The following is a 20,983-nucleotide window of genomic DNA, read 5'->3' as shown; positions in this document are numbered from 1 at the left end:
ACCACAGCCCGAACAACCCCAATTCCATTCCCTGTGTGGCAACAGACAAGTCATAGCACCTGTGTAACTTTCACTGCACAACCGTGATCAGCCCCAGTTTTCCCCTCTCTGTGACACCACAGCAGGGACAGACTCAGGTTTCCTCTATCTGTGACATCACAGCCACGGCAGCCTTAATTTCAGCCCCAAAGGAACACCACAGCAGTGACAGACCCGTAATTCCCCTCTCCGTGACATCACAGAAGAGACAGAACCGATTAAAAGCTCTCTGTGATATCATAGCCATGACAACCCCAATTCCATCTCCTTTGTGGCAACAGACAAGTCATAGCACCTGTGATACTTTCTCTGAGACTCCACAGCTGTGATAGCCCCAGTTTTCCCCTCTCCGTGACATCACTGCAGTGGCAGACTCAGCTTTCCTCTATCTCTGACATCACACCAATGAGGGACCCAGTTTCTCCTCTCCGTGACGTCACTGCACTGGCAACTCTAATTTATGCCTCTCGGTGACACCACAGCACTCACAGATCCATTACGCCTCTCTCTGTGACATCACATCTGAGAGAGGCCCAATTTTCGCCTCCCTGTGACATCACAGCACTGACAACTCTAATTTACGCCTCTCTGTGACACCACAGTAGTGGCTGCCTCAATTTTCCCCTCTCTGTGACATCACACTTAGGACAGCCTCAAATTCATCCCCTTTGGAACACCGCAGCAGTGACAGACCCGCTTTCCCCTCTCTCTGACATCACAGCAGTGACAGGCCAAAACTACTCCTCTCTATGACACCAGAGCAGCGGCAGCCTCAGTATTCTCCTCTCTGTGTGTGACATCACACCAATGAGGGACCCTGTTCAAGGTCTCTGTGACATTACTGCAGTGACAACTCTAAATTACGCCTGTCTGTGACACCACAGTGGTGACAGACACATTATTCCCCTCTCTGGGACATCACAGTCATGACAGAACCAATTTAAATCTCTCTGTGATACCACAGCCCGAACAACCCCAATTCTACTCCCTGTGTGGCAACAGACAAGTCATAGCACCTCTGTAAATTTCTCTGTCACTGCACAACAGTGATCAGCCCCAGTTTTCCCCTCTCTGTGACACCACAGCAGGGACAGACTCAGGTTTCCTCAATCGTGACATCACAGCCATGGCAGCCTTAATTTCAGCTCTGATGGAACACCACAGCACTGACAGACCCATTATTCCCCGCTCTGTGACATCCCAGAACAGACAGAACCAATTAAAACCTCTCTGACATACCATAGGCATGACAACCCCAATTCCATCTCCTTTGTGGCAACAGACAAGTCATAACACCTGTGTTACTTTCTCTGAGACTCCACAGCTGTGATAGCCCCAGTTTTCCCCTCTCTGTGACATCACAACTGTGGGAACCCCAATTTACGCCTGCCTGTGACAGCACAGCAGTCAAAGATGCACTTTCCACCCATTATGACATCACAGCACTGACAGGCCAAATTTCACCCTTTCTGTCACCCCACAGATTGAACAAGCCCAACTTACACCTATCTGTAACATTTACAGCGGTGATAGTGCCAGTTTTCTACTCTCTGTGACATGATATCAAAGACAAGTCAGAATTCATCCCCTCTGATAGGCCACAGCAGTGAAAGCCTCAGTTTTCTCCTCTCGGTGAGATCACTGCAATGACAAGTCCAGTTTACACCTCTCTGCGACACCACAGTGGTGACAGACGCATTATTCCCCTCTCTGGGACATCACAGTCATGACAGAACCAATTTAAATCTCTCTGTGATACCACAGCCCGAACAACCCCAATTCCATTCCCTGTGTGGCAACAGACAAGTCATAGCACCTGTGTAACTTTCACTGCACAACAGTGATCAGCCCCAGTTTTCCCCTCTCTGTGACACCACAGCAGGGACAGACACAGGTTTCCTCTATCTGTGACATCACAGCCACGGCAGCCTTAATTTCAGCCCCAAAGGAACACCACAGCAGTGACAGACCCATAATTCCCCTCTCCGTGACATCACAGAAGAGACAGAACCGATTAAAAGCTCTCTGTGATATCATAGCCATGACAACCCCAATTCCATCTCCTTTGTGGCAACAGACAAGTCATAGCACCTGTGATAATTTCTCTGAGACTCCACAGCTGTGATAGCCCCAGTTTTTCCCTCTCCGTGACATCACTGCAGTGGCAGACTCAGGTTTCCTCTATCTGTGACATCACACCAATGAGGGACCCAGTTTCTCCTCTCCGTGACATCACTGCACTGACAACTCTAATTTATGCCTCTCGGTGACACCACAGCACTCACAGATCCATTACGCCTCTCTCTGTGACATCACATCTGAGAGAGGCCCAATTTTCGTTTCCCTGTGACATCACAGCACTGACAACTCTAATTTACGCCTCTCTGTGACACCACAGTAGTGGCTGCCTCAATTTTCCCCTCTCTGTGACATCACACTTAGGACAGCCTCAAATTCATCCCCTTTGGAACACCGCAGCAGTGACAGACACGCTTTCCCCTCTCTCTGACATCACAGCAGTGACAGGCCAAAACTACTCCTCTCTGTGACACCAGAGCAGCGGCAGCCTCAGTATTCTCCTCTCTGTGTGTGACATCACACCAATGAGGGACACAGTTAAAGGTCTCTGTGACATTACTGCAGTGACAACTCTAAATTACGCCTGTCTGTGACACCACAGTGGTGACAGACGCATTATTCCCCTCTCTGGGACATCACAATCATGACAGAACCAATTTAAAACTCTCTGTGATACCACAGCCCGAACAACCCCAATTCTATTCCCTGTGTGGCAACAGACAAGTCATAGCACCTCTGTAAATTTCTCTGTCACTGCACAACAGTGATCAGCCCCAGTTTTCCCCTCTCTGTGACACCACAGCAGGGACAGACTCAGGTTTCCTCAATCGTGACATCACAGCCATGGCAGCCTTAATTTCAGCTCTGATGGAACACCACAGCACTGACAGACCCATTATTCCCCGCTCTGTGACATCCCAGAACAGACAGAACCAATTAAAACCTCTCTGACATACCATAGGCATGACAACCCCAATTCCATCTCCTTTGTGGCAACAGACAAGTCATAACACCTGTGTTACTTTCTCTGAGACTCCACAGCTGTGATAGCCCCAGTTTTCCCCTCTCTGTGACATCACAACTGTGGGAACCCCAATTTACGCCTGCCTGTGACAGCACAGCAGTCAAAGATGCACTTTCCACCCATTATGACATCACAGCACTGACAGGCCAAATTTCACCCTTTCTGTCACCCCACAGATTGAACAAGCCCAACTTACACCTATCTGTAACATTTACAGCGGTGATAGTGCCAGTTTTCTACTCTCTGTGACATGATATCAAAGACAAGTCAGAATTCATCCCCTCTGATAGGCCACAGCAGTGAAAGCCTCAGTTTTCTCCTCTCGGTGAGATCACTGCAATGACAAGTCCAGTTTACACCTCTCTGTGACACCACTGTGGTGACAGACGCATTATTCCCCTCTCTGGGACATCACAGTCATGACAGAACCAATTTAAATCTCTCTGTGATACCACAGCCCGAACAACCCCAATTCCATTCCCTGTGTGGCAACAGACAAGTCATAGCACCTGTGTAACTTTCACTGCACAACAGTGATCAGCCCCAGTTTTCCCCTCTCTGTGACACCACAGCAGGGACAGACACAGGTTTCCTCTATCTGTGACATCACAGCCACGGCAGCCTGAATTTCAGCCCCAAAGGAACACCACAGCAGTGACAGACCCAGAATTCCCCTCTCCGTGACATCACAGAAGAGACAGAACCGATTAAAACCTCTCTGTGATATCATAGCCATGACAACCCCAATTCCATCTCCTTTGTGGCAACAGACAAGTCATAGCACCTGTGATAATTTCTCTGAGACTCCACAGCTGTGATAGCCCCAGTTTTCCCCTCTCTGTGACATCACTGCGGTGGCAGACTCAGGTTTCCTCTATATGTGACGTCACACCAATGAGGGACCCAGTTTCTCCTCTCCGTGACATCACTGCACTGACAACTCTAATTAATGCCTCTCGGTGACACCACAGCACTCACAGATCCATTACGCCTCTCTCTGTGACATCACATCTGAGAGAGGCCCAATTTTCGCCTCCCTGTGACATCACAGCACTGACAACTCTAATTTACGCCTCTCTGTGACACCACAGTAGTGGCTGCCTCAATTTTCCCCTCTCTGTGACATCACACTTAGGACAGCCTCAAATTCATCCCCTTTGGAACACCGCAGCAGTGACAGACACGCTTTCCCCTCTCTCTGACATCACAGCAGTGACAGGCCAAAACTACTCCTCACTGTGACACCAGAGCAGCGGCAGCCTCAGTATTCTCCTCTCTGTGTGTGACATCACACCAATGAGGGACCCAGTTCAAGGTCTCTGTGACATTACTGCAGTGACAACTCTAAATTACGCCTGTCTGTGACACCACAGTGGTGACAGACGCATTATTCCCCTCTCTGGGACATCACAGTCATGACAGAACCAATTTAAATCTCTCTGTGATACCACAGCCCGAACAACCCCAATTCCATTCCCTGTGTGGCAACAGACAAGTCATAGCACCTGTGTAAATTTCTCTGTCACTGCACAACAGTGATCAGCCCCAGTTTTCCCCTCTCTGTGACACCACAGCAGGGACAGACTCAGGTTTCCTCTATCTGTGACATCACAGCCACGGCAGCCTTAATTTCAGCCCCAAAGGAACACCACAGCACTGACAGACCCATAATTCCCCTCTCCGTGACATCACAGAAGAGACAGAACCGATTAAAACCTCTCTTTGATATCATAGCCATGACAACCCCAATTCCATCTCCTTTGTGGCAACAGACAAGTCATAACACCTGTGATACTTTCTCTGAGACTCCACAGCAGTGATAGCCCCAGTTTTCCCCTCTCTGTGACATCACTGCAGTGGCAGACTCAGGTTTCCTCTATCGTGACATCACAGCCATGGCAGCCTTAATTTCAGCTCTGAAGGAACACCACAGCACTGACAGACCCATTATTCCCCGCTCTGTGACATCCCAGAACAGACAGAACCAATTAAAACCTCTCTGACATACCATAGGCATGACAACCCCAATTCCATCTCCTTTGTGGCAACAGACAAGTCATAACACCTGTGTTACTTTCTCTGAGACTCCACAGCTGTGATAGCCCCAGTTTTCCCCTCTCCGTGACATCACAACTGTGGGAACCCCAATTTACGCCTGCCTGTGACAGCACAGCAGTCAAAGATGCACTTTCCACCCATTATGACATCACAGCACTGACAGGCCAAATTTCACCCTTTCTGTCACCCCACAGATTGAACAAGCCCAACTTAAACTTATCTGTAACATTTACAGCGGTGATAGTGCCAGTTTTCTACTCTCTGTGACATGATATCAAAGACAAGTCAGAATTCATACCCTCTGATAGGCCACAGCAGTGAAAGCCTCAGTTTTCTCCTCTCGGTGAGATCACTGCCATGACAAGTCCAGTTTACACCTCTCTGTGACACCACAGTGGTGACAGACGCATTATTCCCCTCTCTGGGACATCACAGTCATGACAGAACCAATTTAAATCTCTCTGTGATACCACAGACCGAACAACCCCAATTCCATTCCCTGTGTGGCAACAGACAAGTCATAGCACCTGTGTAACTTTCACTGCACAACAGTGATCAGCCCCAGTTTTCCCCTCTCTGTGACACCACAGCAGGGACAGACTCAGGTTTCCTCTATCTGTGACATCACAGCCACGGCAGCCTTAATTTCAGCCCCAAAGGAACACCACAGCAGTGACAGACCCATAATTCCCCTCTCCGTGACATCACAGAAGAGACAGAACCGATTAAAACCTCTCTGTGATATCATAGCCATGACAACCCCAATTCCATCTCCTTTGTGGCAACAGACAAGTCATAGCACCTGTGATAATTTCTCTGAGACTCCACAGCTGTGATAGCCCCAGTTTTCCCCTCTCCGTGACATCACTGCAGTGGCAGACTCAGGTTTCCTCTATCTGTGACATCACACCAATGAGGGACCCAGTTTCTCCTCTCCGTGACATCACTGCACTGACAACTCTAATTTATGCCTCTCGGTGACACCACAGCACTCACAGATCCATTACGCCTCTCTCTGTGACATCACATCTGAGAGAGGCCCAATTTTCGCCTCCCTGTGACATCACAGCACTGACAACTCTAATTTACGCCTCTCTGTGACACCACAGTAGTGGCTGCCTCAATTTTCCCCTCTCTGTGACATCACACTTAGGACAGCCTCAAATTCATCCCCTTTGGAACACCGCAGCAGTGACAGACCCGCTTTCCCCTCTCTCTGACATCACAGCAGTGACAGGCCAAAACTACTCCTCTCTGTGACACCAGAGCAGCGGCAGCCTCAGTATTCTCCTCTCTGTGTGTGACATCACACCAATGAGGGACCCAGTTCAAGGTCTCTGTGACATTACTGCAGTGACAACTCTAAATTACGCCTGTCTGTGACACCACAGTGGTGACAGACGCATTATTCCCCTCTCTGGGACATCACAGTCATGACAGAACCAATTTAAATCTCTCTGTGATACCACAGCCCGAACAACCCCAATTCCATTCCCTGTGTGGCAACAGACAAGTCATAGCACCTGTGTAACTTTCACTGCTCAACAGTGATCAGCCCCAGTTTTCCCCTCTCTGTGACACCACAGCAGGGACAGACTCAGGTTTCCTCTATCTGTGACATCACAGCCACGGCAGCCTTAATTTCAGCCCCAAAGGAACACCACAGCAGTGACAGACCCATAATTCCCCTCTCCGTGACATCACAGAAGAGACAGAACCGATTAAAACCTCTCTGTGATATCATAGCCATGACAACCCCAATTCCATCTCCTTTGTGGCAACAGACAAGTCATAACACCTGTGATACTTTCTCTGAGACTCCACAGCTGTGATAGCCCCAGTTTTCCCCTCTCTGTGACATCACTGCAGTGGCAGACTCAGGTTTCCTCTATCTGTGACGTCACACCAATGAGGGACCCAGTTTCTCCTCTCCGTGACATCACTGCACTGACAACTCTAATTTACGCCTCTCTGTGACACCACAAGTAGTGGCTGCCTCAATTTTCCCCTCTCTGTGACATCACACTTAGGACAGCCTCAAATTCATCCCCTTTGGAACACCGCAGCAGTGACAGACCCGCTTTCCCCTCTCTCTGACATCACAGCAGTGACAGGCCAAAACTACTCCTCTCTGTGACACCAGAGCAGCGGCAGCCTCAGTATTCTCCTCTCTGTGTGTGACATCACACCAATGAGGGACCCAGTTCAAGGTCTCTGTGACATTACTGCAGTGACAACTCTAAATTACGCCTGTCTGTGACACCACAGTGGTGACAGACGCATTATTCCCCTCTCTGGGACATCACAATCATGACAGAACCAATTTAAAACTCTATATGATACCACAGCCTGAACAACCCCAATTCTATTCCCTGTGTGGCAACAGACAAGTCATAGCACCTGTGTAAATTTCTCTGTCACTGCACAACAGTGATCAATCCAGTTTTCCCCTCTCTGTGACACCACAGCAGGGACAGACTCAGGTTTCCTCAATCGTGACATCACAGCCATGGCAGCCTTAATTTCAGCTCTGATGGAACACCACAGCACTGACAGACCCATTATTCCCCGCTCTGTGACATCCCAGAACAGACAGAACCAATTAAAACCTCTCTGACATACCATAGGCATGACAACCCCAATTCCATCTCCTTTGTGGCAACAGACAAGTCATAACACCTGTGTTACTTTCTCTGAGACTCCACAGCTGTGATAGCCCCAGTTTTCCCCTCTCTGTGACATCACAACTGTGGGAACCCCAATTTACGCCTGCCTGTGACAGCACAGCAGTCAAAGATGCACTTTCCACCCATTATGACATCACAGCACTGACAGGCTAAATTTCACCCTTTCTGTCACCCCACAGATTGAACAAGCCCAACTTACACCTATCTGTAACATTTACAGCGGTGATAGTGCCAGTTTTCTACTCTCTGTGACATGATATCAAAGACAAGTCAGAATTCATCCCCTCTGATAGGCCACAGCAGTGAAAGCCTCAGTTTTCTCCTCTCGGTGAGATCACTGCAATGACAAGTCCAGTTTACACCTCTCTGTGACACCACTGTGGTGACAGACGCATTATTCCCCTCTCTGGGACATCACAGTCATGACAGAACCAATTTAAATCTCTCTGTGATACCACAGCCCGAACAACCCCAATTCCATTCCCTGTGTGGCAACAGACAAGTCATAGCACCTGTGTAACTTTCACTGCACAACAGTGATCAGCCCCAGTTTTCCCCTCTCTGTGACACCACAGCAGGGACAGACTCAGGTTTCCTCTATCTGTGACATCACAGCCACGGCAGCCTGAATTTCAGCCCCAAAGGAACACCACAGCAGTGACAGACCCAGAATTCCCCTCTCCGTGACATCACAGAAGAGACAGAACCGATTAAAACCTCTCTGTGATATCATAGCCATGACAACCCCAATTCCATCTCCTTTGTGGCAACAGACAAGTCATAGCACCTGTGATACTTTCTCTGAGACTCCACAGCTGTGATAGCCCCAGTTTTCCCCTCTCTGTGACATCACTGCGGTGGCAGACTCAGGTTTCCTCTATCTGTGACGTCACACCAATGAGGGACCCAGTTTCTCCTCTCCGTGACATCACTGCACTGACAACTCTAATTAATGCCTCTCGGTGACACCACAGCACTCACAGATCCATTACGCCTCTCTCTGTGACATCACATCTGAGAGAGGCCCAATTTTCGCCTCCCTCTGACATCACAGCACTGACAACTCTAATTTACGCCTCTCTGTGACACCACAGTAGTGGCTGCCTCAATTTTCCCCTCTCTGTGACATCACACTTAGGACAGCCTCAAATTCATCCCCTTTGGAACACCGCAGCAGTGACAGACACGCTTTCCCCTCTCTCTGACATCACAGCAGTGACAGGCCAAAACTACTCCTCACTGTGACACCAGAGCAGCGGCAGCCTCAGTATTCTCCTCTCTGTGTGTGACATCACACCAATGAGGGACCCAGTTCAAGGTCTCTGTGACATTACTGCAGTGACAACTCTAAATTACGCCTGTCTGTGACACCACAGTGGTGACAGACGCATTATTCCCCTCTCTGGGACATCACAGTCATGACAGAACCAATTTAAATCTCTCTGTGATACCACAGCCCAAACAACCCCAATTCCATTCCCTGTGTGGCAACAGACAAGTCATAGCACCTGTGTAACTTTCACTGCTCAACAGTGATCAGCCCCAGTTTTCCCCTCTCTGTGACACCACAGCAGGGACAGACTCAGGTTTCCTCTATCTGTGACATCACAGCCACGGCAGCCTTAATTTCAGCCCCAAAGGAACACCACAGCAGTGACAGACCCATAATTCCCCTCTCCGTGACATCACAGAAGAGACAGAACCGATTAAAACCTCTCTGTGATATCATAGCCATGACAACCCCAATTCCATCTCCTTTGTGGCAACAGACAAGTCATAACACCTGTGATACTTTCTCTGAGACTCCACAGCTGTGATAGCCCCAGTTTTCCCCTCTCTGTGACATCACTGCAGTGGCAGACTCAGGTTTCCTCTATCTGTGACGTCACACCAATGAGGGACCCAGTTTCTCCTCTCCGTGACATCACTGCACTGACAACTCTAATTTACGCCTCTCTGTGACACCACAAGTAGTGGCTGCCTCAATTTTCCCCTCTCTGTGACATCACACTTAGGACAGCCTCAAATTCATCCCCTTTGGAACACCGCAGCAGTGACAGACCCGCTTTCCCCTCTCTCTGACATCACAGCAGTGACAGGCCAAAACTACTCCTCTCTGTGACACCAGAGCAGCGGCAGCCTCAGTATTCTCCTCTCTGTGTGTGACATCACACCAATGAGGGACCCAGTTCAAGGTCTCTGTGACATTACTGCAGTGACAACTCTAAATTACGCCTGTCTGTGACACCACAGTGGTGACAGACGCATTATTCCCCTCTCTGGGACATCACAATCATGACAGAACCAATTTAAAACTCTATATGATACCACAGCCTGAACAACCCCAATTCTATTCCCTGTGTGGCAACAGACAAGTCATAGCACCTGTGTAAATTTCTCTGTCACTGCACAACAGTGATCAATCCAGTTTTCCCCTCTCTGTGACACCACAGCAGGGACAGACTCAGGTTTCCTCAATCGTGACATCACAGCCATGGCAGCCTTAATTTCAGCTCTGATGGAACACCACAGCACTGACAGACCCATTATTCCCCGCTCTGTGACATCCCAGAACAGACAGAACCAATTAAAACCTCTCTGACATACCATAGGCATGACAACCCCAATTCCATCTCCTTTGTGGCAACAGACAAGTCATAACACCTGTGTTACTTTCTCTGAGACTCCACAGCTGTGATAGCCCCAGTTTTCCCCTCTCTGTGACATCACAACTGTGGGAACCCCAATTTACGCCTGCCTGTGACAGCACAGCAGTCAAAGATGCACTTTCCACCCATTATGACATCACAGCACTGACAGGCCAAATTTCACCCTTTCTGTCACCCCACAGATTGAACAAGCCCAACTTACACCTATCTGTAACATTTACAGCGGTGATAGTGCCAGTTTTCTACTCTCTGTGACATGATATCAAAGACAAGTCAGAATTCATCCCCTCTGATAGGCCACAGCAGTGAAAGCCTCAGTTTTCTCCTCTCGGTGAGATCACTGCAATGACAAGTCCAGTTTACACCTCTCTGCGACACCACAGTGGTGACAGACGCATTATTCCCCTCTCTGGGACATCACAGTCATGACAGAACCAATTTAAATCTCTCTGTGATACCACAGCCCGAACAACCCCAATTCCATTCCCTGTGTGGCAACAGACAAGTCATAGCACCTGTGTAACTTTCACTGCTCAACAGTGATCAGCCCCAGTTTTCCCCTCTCTGTGACACCACAGCAGGGACAGACACAGGTTTCCTCTATCTGTGACATCACAGCCACGGCAGCCTTAATTTCAGCCCCAAAGGAACACCACAGCAGTGACAGACCCATAATTCCCCTCTCCGTGACATCACAGAAGAGACAGAACCGATTAAAACCTCTCTGTGATATCATAGCCATGACAACCCCAATTCCATCTCCTTTGTGGCAACAGACAAGTCATAGCACCTGTGATAATTTCTCTGAGACTCCACAGCTGGGATAGCCCCAGTTTTTCCCTCTCCGTGACATCACTGCAGTGGCAGACTCAGGTTTCCTCTATCTGTGACATCACACCAATGAGGGACCCAGTTTCTCCTCTCCGTGACATCACTGCACTGACAACTCTAATTTATGCCTCTCGGTGACACCACAGCACTCACAGATCCATTACGCCTCTCTCTGTGACATCACATCTGAGAGAGGCCCAATTTTCGTTTCCCTGTGACATCACAGCACTGACAACTCTAATTTACGCCTCTCTGTGACACCACAGTAGTGGCTGCCTCAATTTTCCCCTCTCTGTGACATCACACTTAGGACAGCCTCAAATTCATCCCCTTTGGAACACCGCAGCAGTGACAGACACGCTTTCCCCTCTCTCTGACATCACAGCAGTGACAGGCCAAAACTACTCCTCTCTGTGACACCAGAGCAGCGGCAGCCTCAGTATTCTCCTCTCTGTGTGTGACATCACACCAATGAGGGACACAGTTAAAGGTCTCTGTGACATTACTGCAGTGACAACTCTAAATTACGCCTGTCTGTGACACCACAGTGGTGACAGACGCATTATTCCCCTCTCTGGGACATCACAATCATGACAGAACCAATTTAAAACTCTCTGTGATACCACAGCCCGAACAACCCCAATTCTATTCCCTGTGTGGCAACAGACAAGTCATAGCACCTCTGTAAATTTCTCTGTCACTGCACAACAGTGATCAGCCCCAGTTTTCCCCTCTCTGTGACACCACAGCAGGGACAGACTCAGGTTTCCTCAATCGTGACATCACAGCCATGGCAGCCTTAATTTCAGCTCTGATGGAACACCACAGCACTGACAGACCCATTATTCCCCTCTCTGTGACATCCCAGAACAGACAGAACCAATTAAAACCTCTCTGACATACCATAGGCATGACAACCCCAATTCCATCTCCTTTGTGGCAACAGACAAGTCATAACACCTGTGTTACTTTCTCTGAGACTCCACAGCTGTGATAGCCCCAGTTTTCCCCTCTCTGTGACATCACAACTGTGGGAACCCCAATTTACGCCTGCCTGTGACAGCACAGCAGTCAAAGATGCACTTTCCACCCATTATGACATCACAGCACTGACAGGCTAAATTTCACCCTTTCTGTCACCCCACAGATTGAACAAGCCCAACTTACACCTATCTGTAACATTTACAGCGGTGATAGTGCCAGTTTTCTACTCTCTGTGACATGATATCAAAGACAAGTCAGAATTCATCCCCTCTGATAGGCCACAGCAGTGAAAGCCTCAGTTTTCTCCTCTCGGTGAGATCACTGCAATGACAAGTCCAGTTTACACCTCTCTGTGACACCACTGTGGTGACAGACGCATTATTCCCCTCTCTGGGACATCACAGTCATGACAGAACCAATTTAAATCTCTCTGTGATACCACAGCCCGAACAACCCCAATTCCATTCCCTGTGTGGCAACAGACAAGTCATAGCACCTGTGTAACTTTCACTGCACAACAGTGATCAGCCCCAGTTTTCCCCTCTCTGTGACACCACAGCAGGGACAGACACAGGTTTCCTCTATCTGTGACATCACAGCCACGGCAGCCTGAATTTCAGCCCCAAAGGAACACCACAGCAGTGACAGACCCAGAATTCCCCTCTCCGTGACATCACAGAAGAGACAGAACCGATTAAAACCTCTCTGTGATATCATAGCCATGACAACCCCAATTCCATCTCCTTTGTGGCAACAGACAAGTCATAGCACCTGTGATACTTTCTCTGAGACTCCACAGCTGTGATAGCCCCAGTTTTCCCCTCTCTGTGACATCACTGCGGTGGCAGACTCAGGTTTCCTCTATCTGTGACGTCACACCAATGAGGGACCCAGTTTCTCCTCTCCGTGACATCACTGCACTGACAACTCTAATTTATGCCTCTCGGTGACACCACAGCACTCACAGATCCATTACGCCTCTCTCTGTGACATCACATCTGAGAGAGGCCCAATTTTCGCCTCCCTGTGACATCACAGCACTGACAACTCTAATTTACGCCTCTCTGTGACACCACAGTAGTGGCTGCCTCAATTTTCCCCTCTCTGTGACATCACACTTAGGACAGCCTCAAATTCATCCCCTTTGGAACACCGCAGCAGTGACAGACCCGCTTTCCCCTCTCTCTGACATCACAGCAGTGACAGGCCAAAACTACTCCTCTCTGTGACACCAGAGCAGCGGCAGCCTCAGTATTCTCCTCTCTGTGTGTGACATCACACCAATGAGGGACCCAGTTCAAGGTCTCTGTGACATTACTGCAGTGACAACTCTAAATTACGCCTGTCTGTGACACCACAGTGGTGACAGACGCATTATTCCCCTCTCTGGGACATCACAGTCATGACAGAACCAATTTAAATCTCTCTGTGATACCACAGCCCGAACAACCCCAATTCCATTCCCTGTGTGGCAACAGACAAGTCATAGCACCTGTGTAACTTTCACTGCTCAACAGTGATCAGCCCCAGTTTTCCCCTCTCTGTGACACCACAGCAGGGACAGACTCAGGTTTCCTCTATCTGTGACATCACAGCCACGGCAGCCTTAATTTCAGCCCCAAAGGAACACCACAGCAGTGACAGACCCATAATTCCCCTCTCCGTGACATCACAGAAGAGACAGAACCGATTAAAACCTCTCTGTGATATCATAGCCATGACAACCCCAATTCCATCTCCTTTGTGGCAACAGACAAGTCATAGCACCTGTGATACTTTCTCTGAGACTCCACAGCTGTGATAGCCCCAGTTTTCCCCTCTCTGTGACATCACTGCGGTGGCAGACTCAGGTTTCCTCTATATGTGACGTCACACCAATGAGGGACCCAGTTTCTCCTCTCCGTGACATCACTGCACTGACAACTCTAATTAATGCCTCTCGGTGACACCACAGCACTCACAGATCCATTACGCCTCTCTCTGTGACATCACATCTGAGAGAGGCCCAATTTTCGCCTCCCTGTGACATCACAGCACTGACAACTCTAATTTACGCCTCTCTGTGACACCACAGTAGTGGCTGCCTCAATTTTCCCCTCTCTGTGACATCACACTTAGGACAGCCTCAAATTCATCCCCTTTGGAACACCGCAGCAGTGACAGACACGCTTTCCCCTCTCTCTGACATCACAGCAGTGACAGGCCAAAACTACTCCTCACTGTGACACCAGAGCAGCGGCAGCCTCAGTATTCTCCTCTCTGTGTGTGACATCACACCAATGAGGGACCCAGTTCAAGGTCTCTGTGACATTACTGCAGTGACAACTCTAAATTACGCCTGTCTGTGACACCACAGTGGTGACAGACGCATTATTCCCCTCTCTGGGACATCACAGTCATGACAGAACCAATTTAAATCTCTCTGTGATACCACAGCCCGAACAACCCCAATTCCATTCCCTGTGTGGCAACAGACAAGTCATAGCACCTGTGTAAATTTCTCTGTCACTGCACAACAGTGATCAGCCCCAGTTTTCCCCTCTCTGTGACACCACAGCAGGGACAGACTCAGGTTTCCTCTATCTGTGACATCACAGCCACGGCAGCCTTAATTTCAGCCCCAAAGGAACACCACAGCACTGACAGACCCATAATTCCCCTCTCCGTGACATCACAGAAGAGACAGAACCGATTAAAACCTCTCTTTGATATCATAGCCATGACAACCCCAATTCCATCTCCTTTGTGGCAACAGACAAGTCATAACACCTGTGATACTTTCTCTGAGACTCCACAGCAGTGATAGCCCCAGTTTTCCCCTCTCTGTGACATCACTGCAGTGGCAGACTCAGGTTTCCTCTATCGTGACATCACAGCCATGGCAGCCTTAATTTCTGCTCTGAAGGAACACCACAGCACTGACAGACCCATTATTCCCCGCTCTGTGACATCCCAGAACAGACAGAACCAATTAAAACCTCTCTGACATACCATAGGCATGACAACCCCAATTCCATCTCCTTTGTGGCAACAGACAAGTCATAACACCTGTGTTACTTTCTCTGAGACTCCACAGCTGTGATAGCCCCAGTTTTCCCCTCTCCGTGACATCACAACTGTGGGAACCCCAATTTACGCCTGCCTGTGACAGCACAGCAGTCAAAGATGCACTTTCCACCCATTATGACATCACAGCACTGACAGGCCAAATTTCACCCTTTCTGTCACCCCACAGATTGAACAAGCCCAACTTAAACTTATCTGTAACATTTACAGCGGTGATAGTGCCAGTTTTCTACTCTCTGTGACATGATATCAAAGACAAGTCAGAATTCATACCCTCTGATAGGCCACAGCAGTGAAAGCCTCAGTTTTCTCCTCTCGGTGAGATCACTGCCATGACAAGTCCAGTTTACACCTCTCTGTGACACCACAGTGGTGACAGACGCATTATTCCCCTCTCTGGGACATCACAGTCATGACAGAACCAATTTAAATCTCTCTGTGATACCACAGACCGAACAACCCCAATTCCATTCCCTGTGTGGCAACAGACAAGTCATAGCACCTGTGTAACTTTCACTGCACAACAGTGATCAGCCCCAGTTTTCCCCTCTCTGTGACACCACAGCAGGGACAGACTCAGGTTTCCTCTATCTGTGACATCACAGCCACGGCAGCCTTAATTTCAGCCCCAAAGGAACACCACAGCAGTGACAGACCCATAATTCCCCTCTCCGTGACATCACAGAAGAGACAGAACCGATTAAAACCTCTCTGTGATATCATAGCCATGACAACCCCAATTCCATCTCCTTTGTGGCAACAGACAAGTCATAGCACCTGTGATAATTTCTCTGAGACTCCACAGCTGTGATAGCCCCAGTTTTCCCCTCTCCGTGACATCACTGCAGTGGCAGACTCAGGTTTCCTCTATCTGTGACATCACACCAATGAGGGACCCAGTTTCTCCTCTCCGTGACATCACTGCACTGACAACTCTAATTTATGCCTCTCGGTGACACCACAGCACTCACAGATCCATTACGCCTCTCTCTGTGACATCACATCTGAGAGAGGCCCAATTTTCGCCTCCCTGTGACATCACAGCACTGACAACTCTAATTTACGCCTCTCTGTGACACCACAGTAGTGGCTGCCTCAATTTTCCCCTCTCTGTGACATCACACTTAGGACAGCCTCAAATTCATCCCCTTTGGAACACCGCAGCAGTGACAGACACGCTTTCCCCTCTCTCTGACATCACAGCAGTGACAGGCCAAAACTACTCCTCTCTGTGACACCAGAGCAGCGGCAGCCTCAGTATTCTCCTCTCTGTGTGTGACATCACACCAATGAGGGACCCAGTTCAAGGTCTCTGTGACATTACTGCAGTGACAACTCTAAATTACGCCTGTCTGTGACACCACAGTGGTGACAGACGCATTATTCCCCTCTCTGGGACATCACAGTCATGACAGAACCAATTTAAATCTCTCTGTGATACCACAGCCCGAACAACCCCAATTCCATTCCCTGTGTGGCAACAGACAAGTCATAGCACCTGTGTAACTTTCACTGCTCAACAGTGATCAGCCCCAGTTTTCCCCTCTCTGTGACACCACAGCAGGGACAGACACAGGTTTCCTCTATCTGTGACATCACAGCCACGGCAGCCTTAATTTCAGCCCCAAAGGAACACCACAGCAGTGACAGACCCATAATTCCCCTCTCCGTGACATCACAGAAGAGACAGAACCGATTAAAACCTCTCTGTGATATCATAGCCATGACAACCCCAATTCCATCTCCTTTGTGGCAACAGACAAGTCATAACACCTGTGATACTTTCTCTGAGACTCCACAGCTGTGATAGCCCCAGTTTTCCCCTCTCTGTGACATCACTGCAGTGGCAGACTCAGGTTTCCTCTATCTGTGACGTCACACCAATGAGGGACCCAGTTTCTCCTCTCCGTGACATCACTGCACTGACAACTCTAATTTACGCCTCTCTGTGACACCACAAGTAGTGGCTGCCTCAATTTTCCCCTCTCTGTGACATCACACTTAGGACAGCCTCAAATTCATCCCCTTTGGAACACCGCAGCAGTGACAGACCCGCTTTCCCCTCTCTCTGACATCACAGCAGTGACAGGCCAAAACTACTCCTCTCTGTGACACCAGAGCAGCGGCAGCCTCAGTATTCTCCTCTCTGTGTGTGACATCACACCAATGAGGGACCCAGTTCAAGGTCTCTGTGACATTACTGCAGTGACAACTCTAAATTACGCCTGTCTGTGACACCACAGTGGTGACAGACGCATTATTCCCCTCTCTGGGACATCACAATCATGACAGAACCAATTTAAAACTCTATATGATACCACAGCCTGAACAACCCCAATTCTATTCCCTGTGTGGCAACAGACAAGTCATAGCACCTGTGTAAATTTCTCTGTCACTGCACAACAGTGATCAATCCAGTTTTCCCCTCTCTGTGACACCACAGCAGGGACAGACTCAGGTTTCCTCAATCGTGACATCACAGCCATGGCAGCCTTAATTTCAGCTCTGATGGAACACCACAGCACTGACAGACCCATTATTCCCCGCTCTGTGACATCCCAGAACAGACAGAACCAATTAAAACCTCTCTGACATACCATAGGCATGACAACCCCAATTCCATCTCCTTTGTGGCAACAGACAAGTCATAACACCTGTGTTACTTTCTCTGAGACTCCACAGCTGTGATAGCCCCAGTTTTCCCCTCTCTGTGACATCACAACTGTGGGAACCCCAATTTACGCCTGCCTGTGACAGCACAGCAGTCAAAGATGCACTTTCCACCCATTATGACATCACAGCACTGACAGGCCAAATTTCACCCTTTCTGTCACCCCACAGATTGAACAAGCCCAACTTACACCTATCTGTAACATTTACAGCGGTGATAGTGCCAGTTTTCTACTCTCTGTGACATGATATCAAAGACAAGTCAGAATTCATCCCCTCTGATAGGCCACAGCAGTGAAAGCCTCAGTTTTCTCCTCTCGGTGAGATCACTGCAATGACAAGTCCAGTTTACACCTCTCTGCGACACCACAGTGGTGACAGACGCATTATTCCCCTCTCTGGGACATCACAGTCATGACAGAACCAATTTAAATCTCTCTGTGATACCACAGCCCTAACAACCCCAATTCCATTCCCTGTGTGGCAACAGACAAGTCATAGCACCTGTGTAACTTTCACTGCACAATAGTGATCAGCCCCAGTTTTCCCCTCTCTGTGACACCACAGCAGGGACAGACACAGGTTTCCTCTATCTGTGACATCACAGCCACGGCAGCCTTAATTTCAGCCCCAAAGGAACACCACAGCAGTGACAGACCCATAATTCCCCTCTCCGTGACATCACAGAAGAGACAGAACCGATTAAAAGCTCTCTGTGATATCATAGCCATGACAACCCCAATTCCATCTCCTTTGTGGCAACAGACAAGTCATAGCACCTGTGATAATTTCTCTGAGACTCCACAGCTGTGATAGCCCCAGTTTTTCCCTCTCCGTGACATCACTGCAGTGGCAGACTCAGGTTTCCTCTATCTGTGACATCACACCAATGAGGGACCCAGTTTCTCCTCTCCGTGACATCACTGCACTGACAACTCTAATTTATGCCTCTCGGTGACACCACAGCACTCACAGATCCATTACGCCTCTCTCTGTGACATCACATCTGAGAGAGGCCCAATTTTCGTTTCCCTGTGACATCACAGCACTGACAACTCTAATTTACGCCTCTCTGTGACACCACAGTAGTGGCTGCCTCAATTTTCCCCTCTCTGTGACATCACACTTAGGACAGCCTCAAATTCATCCCCTTTGGAACACCGCAGCAGTGACAGACCCGCTTTCCCCTCTCTCTGACATCACAGCAGTGACAGGCCAAAACTACTCCTCTCTGTGACACCAGAGCAGCGGCAGCCTCAGTATTCTCCTCTCTGTGTGTGACATCACACCAATGAGGGACACAGTTAAAGGTCTCTGTGACATTACTGCAGTGACAACTCTAAATTACGCCTGTCTGTGACACCACAGTGGTGACAGACGCATTATTCCCCTCTCTGGGACATCACAATCATGACAGAACCAATTTAAAACTCTCTGTGATACCACAGCCCGAACAACCCCAATTCTATTCCCTGTGTGGCAACAGACAAGTCATAGCACCTCTGTAAATTTCTCTGTCACTGCACAACAGTGATCAGCCCCAGTTTTCCCCTCTCTGTGACACCACAGCAGGGACAGACTCAGGTTTCCTCTATCTGTGACATCACAGCCACGGCAGCCTTAATTTCAGCCCCAAAGGAACACCACAGCACTGACAGACCCATAATTCCCCTCTCTGTGACATCACAGAAGAGACAGAACCGATTAAAACCTCTCTTTGATATCATAGCCATGACAACCCCAATTCCATCTCCTTTGTGGCAACAGACAAGTCATAACACCTGTGATACTTTCTCTGAGACTCCACAGCAGTGATAGCCCCAGTTTTCCCCTCTCTGTGACATCACTGCAGTGGCAGACTCAGGTTTCCTCTATCGTGACATCACAGCCATGGCAGCCTTAATTTCAGCTCTGAAGGAACACCACAGCACTAACAGACCCATTATTCCCCGCTCTGTGACATCCCAGAACAGACAGAACCAATTAAAACCTCTCTGACATACCATAGGCATGACAACCCCAATTCCATCTCCTTTGTGGCAACAGACAAGTCATAACACCTGTGTTACTTTCTCTGAGACTCCACAGCTGTGATAGCCCCAGTTTTCCCCTCTCCGTGACATCACAACTGTGGGAACCCCAATTTACGCCTGCCTGTGACAGCACAGCAGTCAAAGATGCACTTTCCACCCATTATGACATCACAGCACTGACAGGCCAAATTTCACCCTTTCTGTCACCCCACAGATTGAACAAGCCCAACTTACACTTATCTGTAACATTTACAGCGGTGATAGTGCCAGTTTTCTCCTCTCTGTGACATGATATCAAAGACAAGTCAGAATTCATACCCTCTGATAGGCCACAGCAGTGAAAGCCTCAGTTTTCTCCTCTCGGTGAGATCACTGCCATGACAAGTCCAGTTTACACCTCTCTGTGACACCACAGTGGTGACAGACGCATTATTCCCCTCTCTGGGACATCACAGTCATGACAGAACCAATTTAAATCTCTCTGTGATACCACAGACCGAACAACCCCAATTCCATTCCCTGTGTGGCAACAGACAAGTCATAGCACCTGTGTAACTTTCACTGCACAACAGTGATCAGCCCCAGTTTTCCCCTCTCTGTGACACCACAGCAGGGACAGACTCAGGTTTCCTCTATCTGTGACATCACAGCCACGGCAGCCTTAATTTCAGCCCCAAAGGAACACCACAGCAGTGACAGACCCATAATTCCCCTCTCCGTGACATCACAGAAGAGACAGAACCGATTAAAACCTCTCTGTGATATCATAGCCATGACAACCCCAATTCCATCTCCTTTGTGGCAACAGACAAGTCATAGCACCTGTGATAATTTCTCTGAGAC

The sequence above is a fragment of the Cyanistes caeruleus genome, chromosome 32 (genome assembly GCF_971803275.1).
Source record: "Cyanistes caeruleus chromosome 32, bCyaCae1.hap1.1, whole genome shotgun sequence".
NCBI classification, from domain to species: Eukaryota; Metazoa; Chordata; class Aves; order Passeriformes; family Paridae; genus Cyanistes; species Cyanistes caeruleus.
This window is presented reverse-complemented; position numbering follows the sequence as displayed.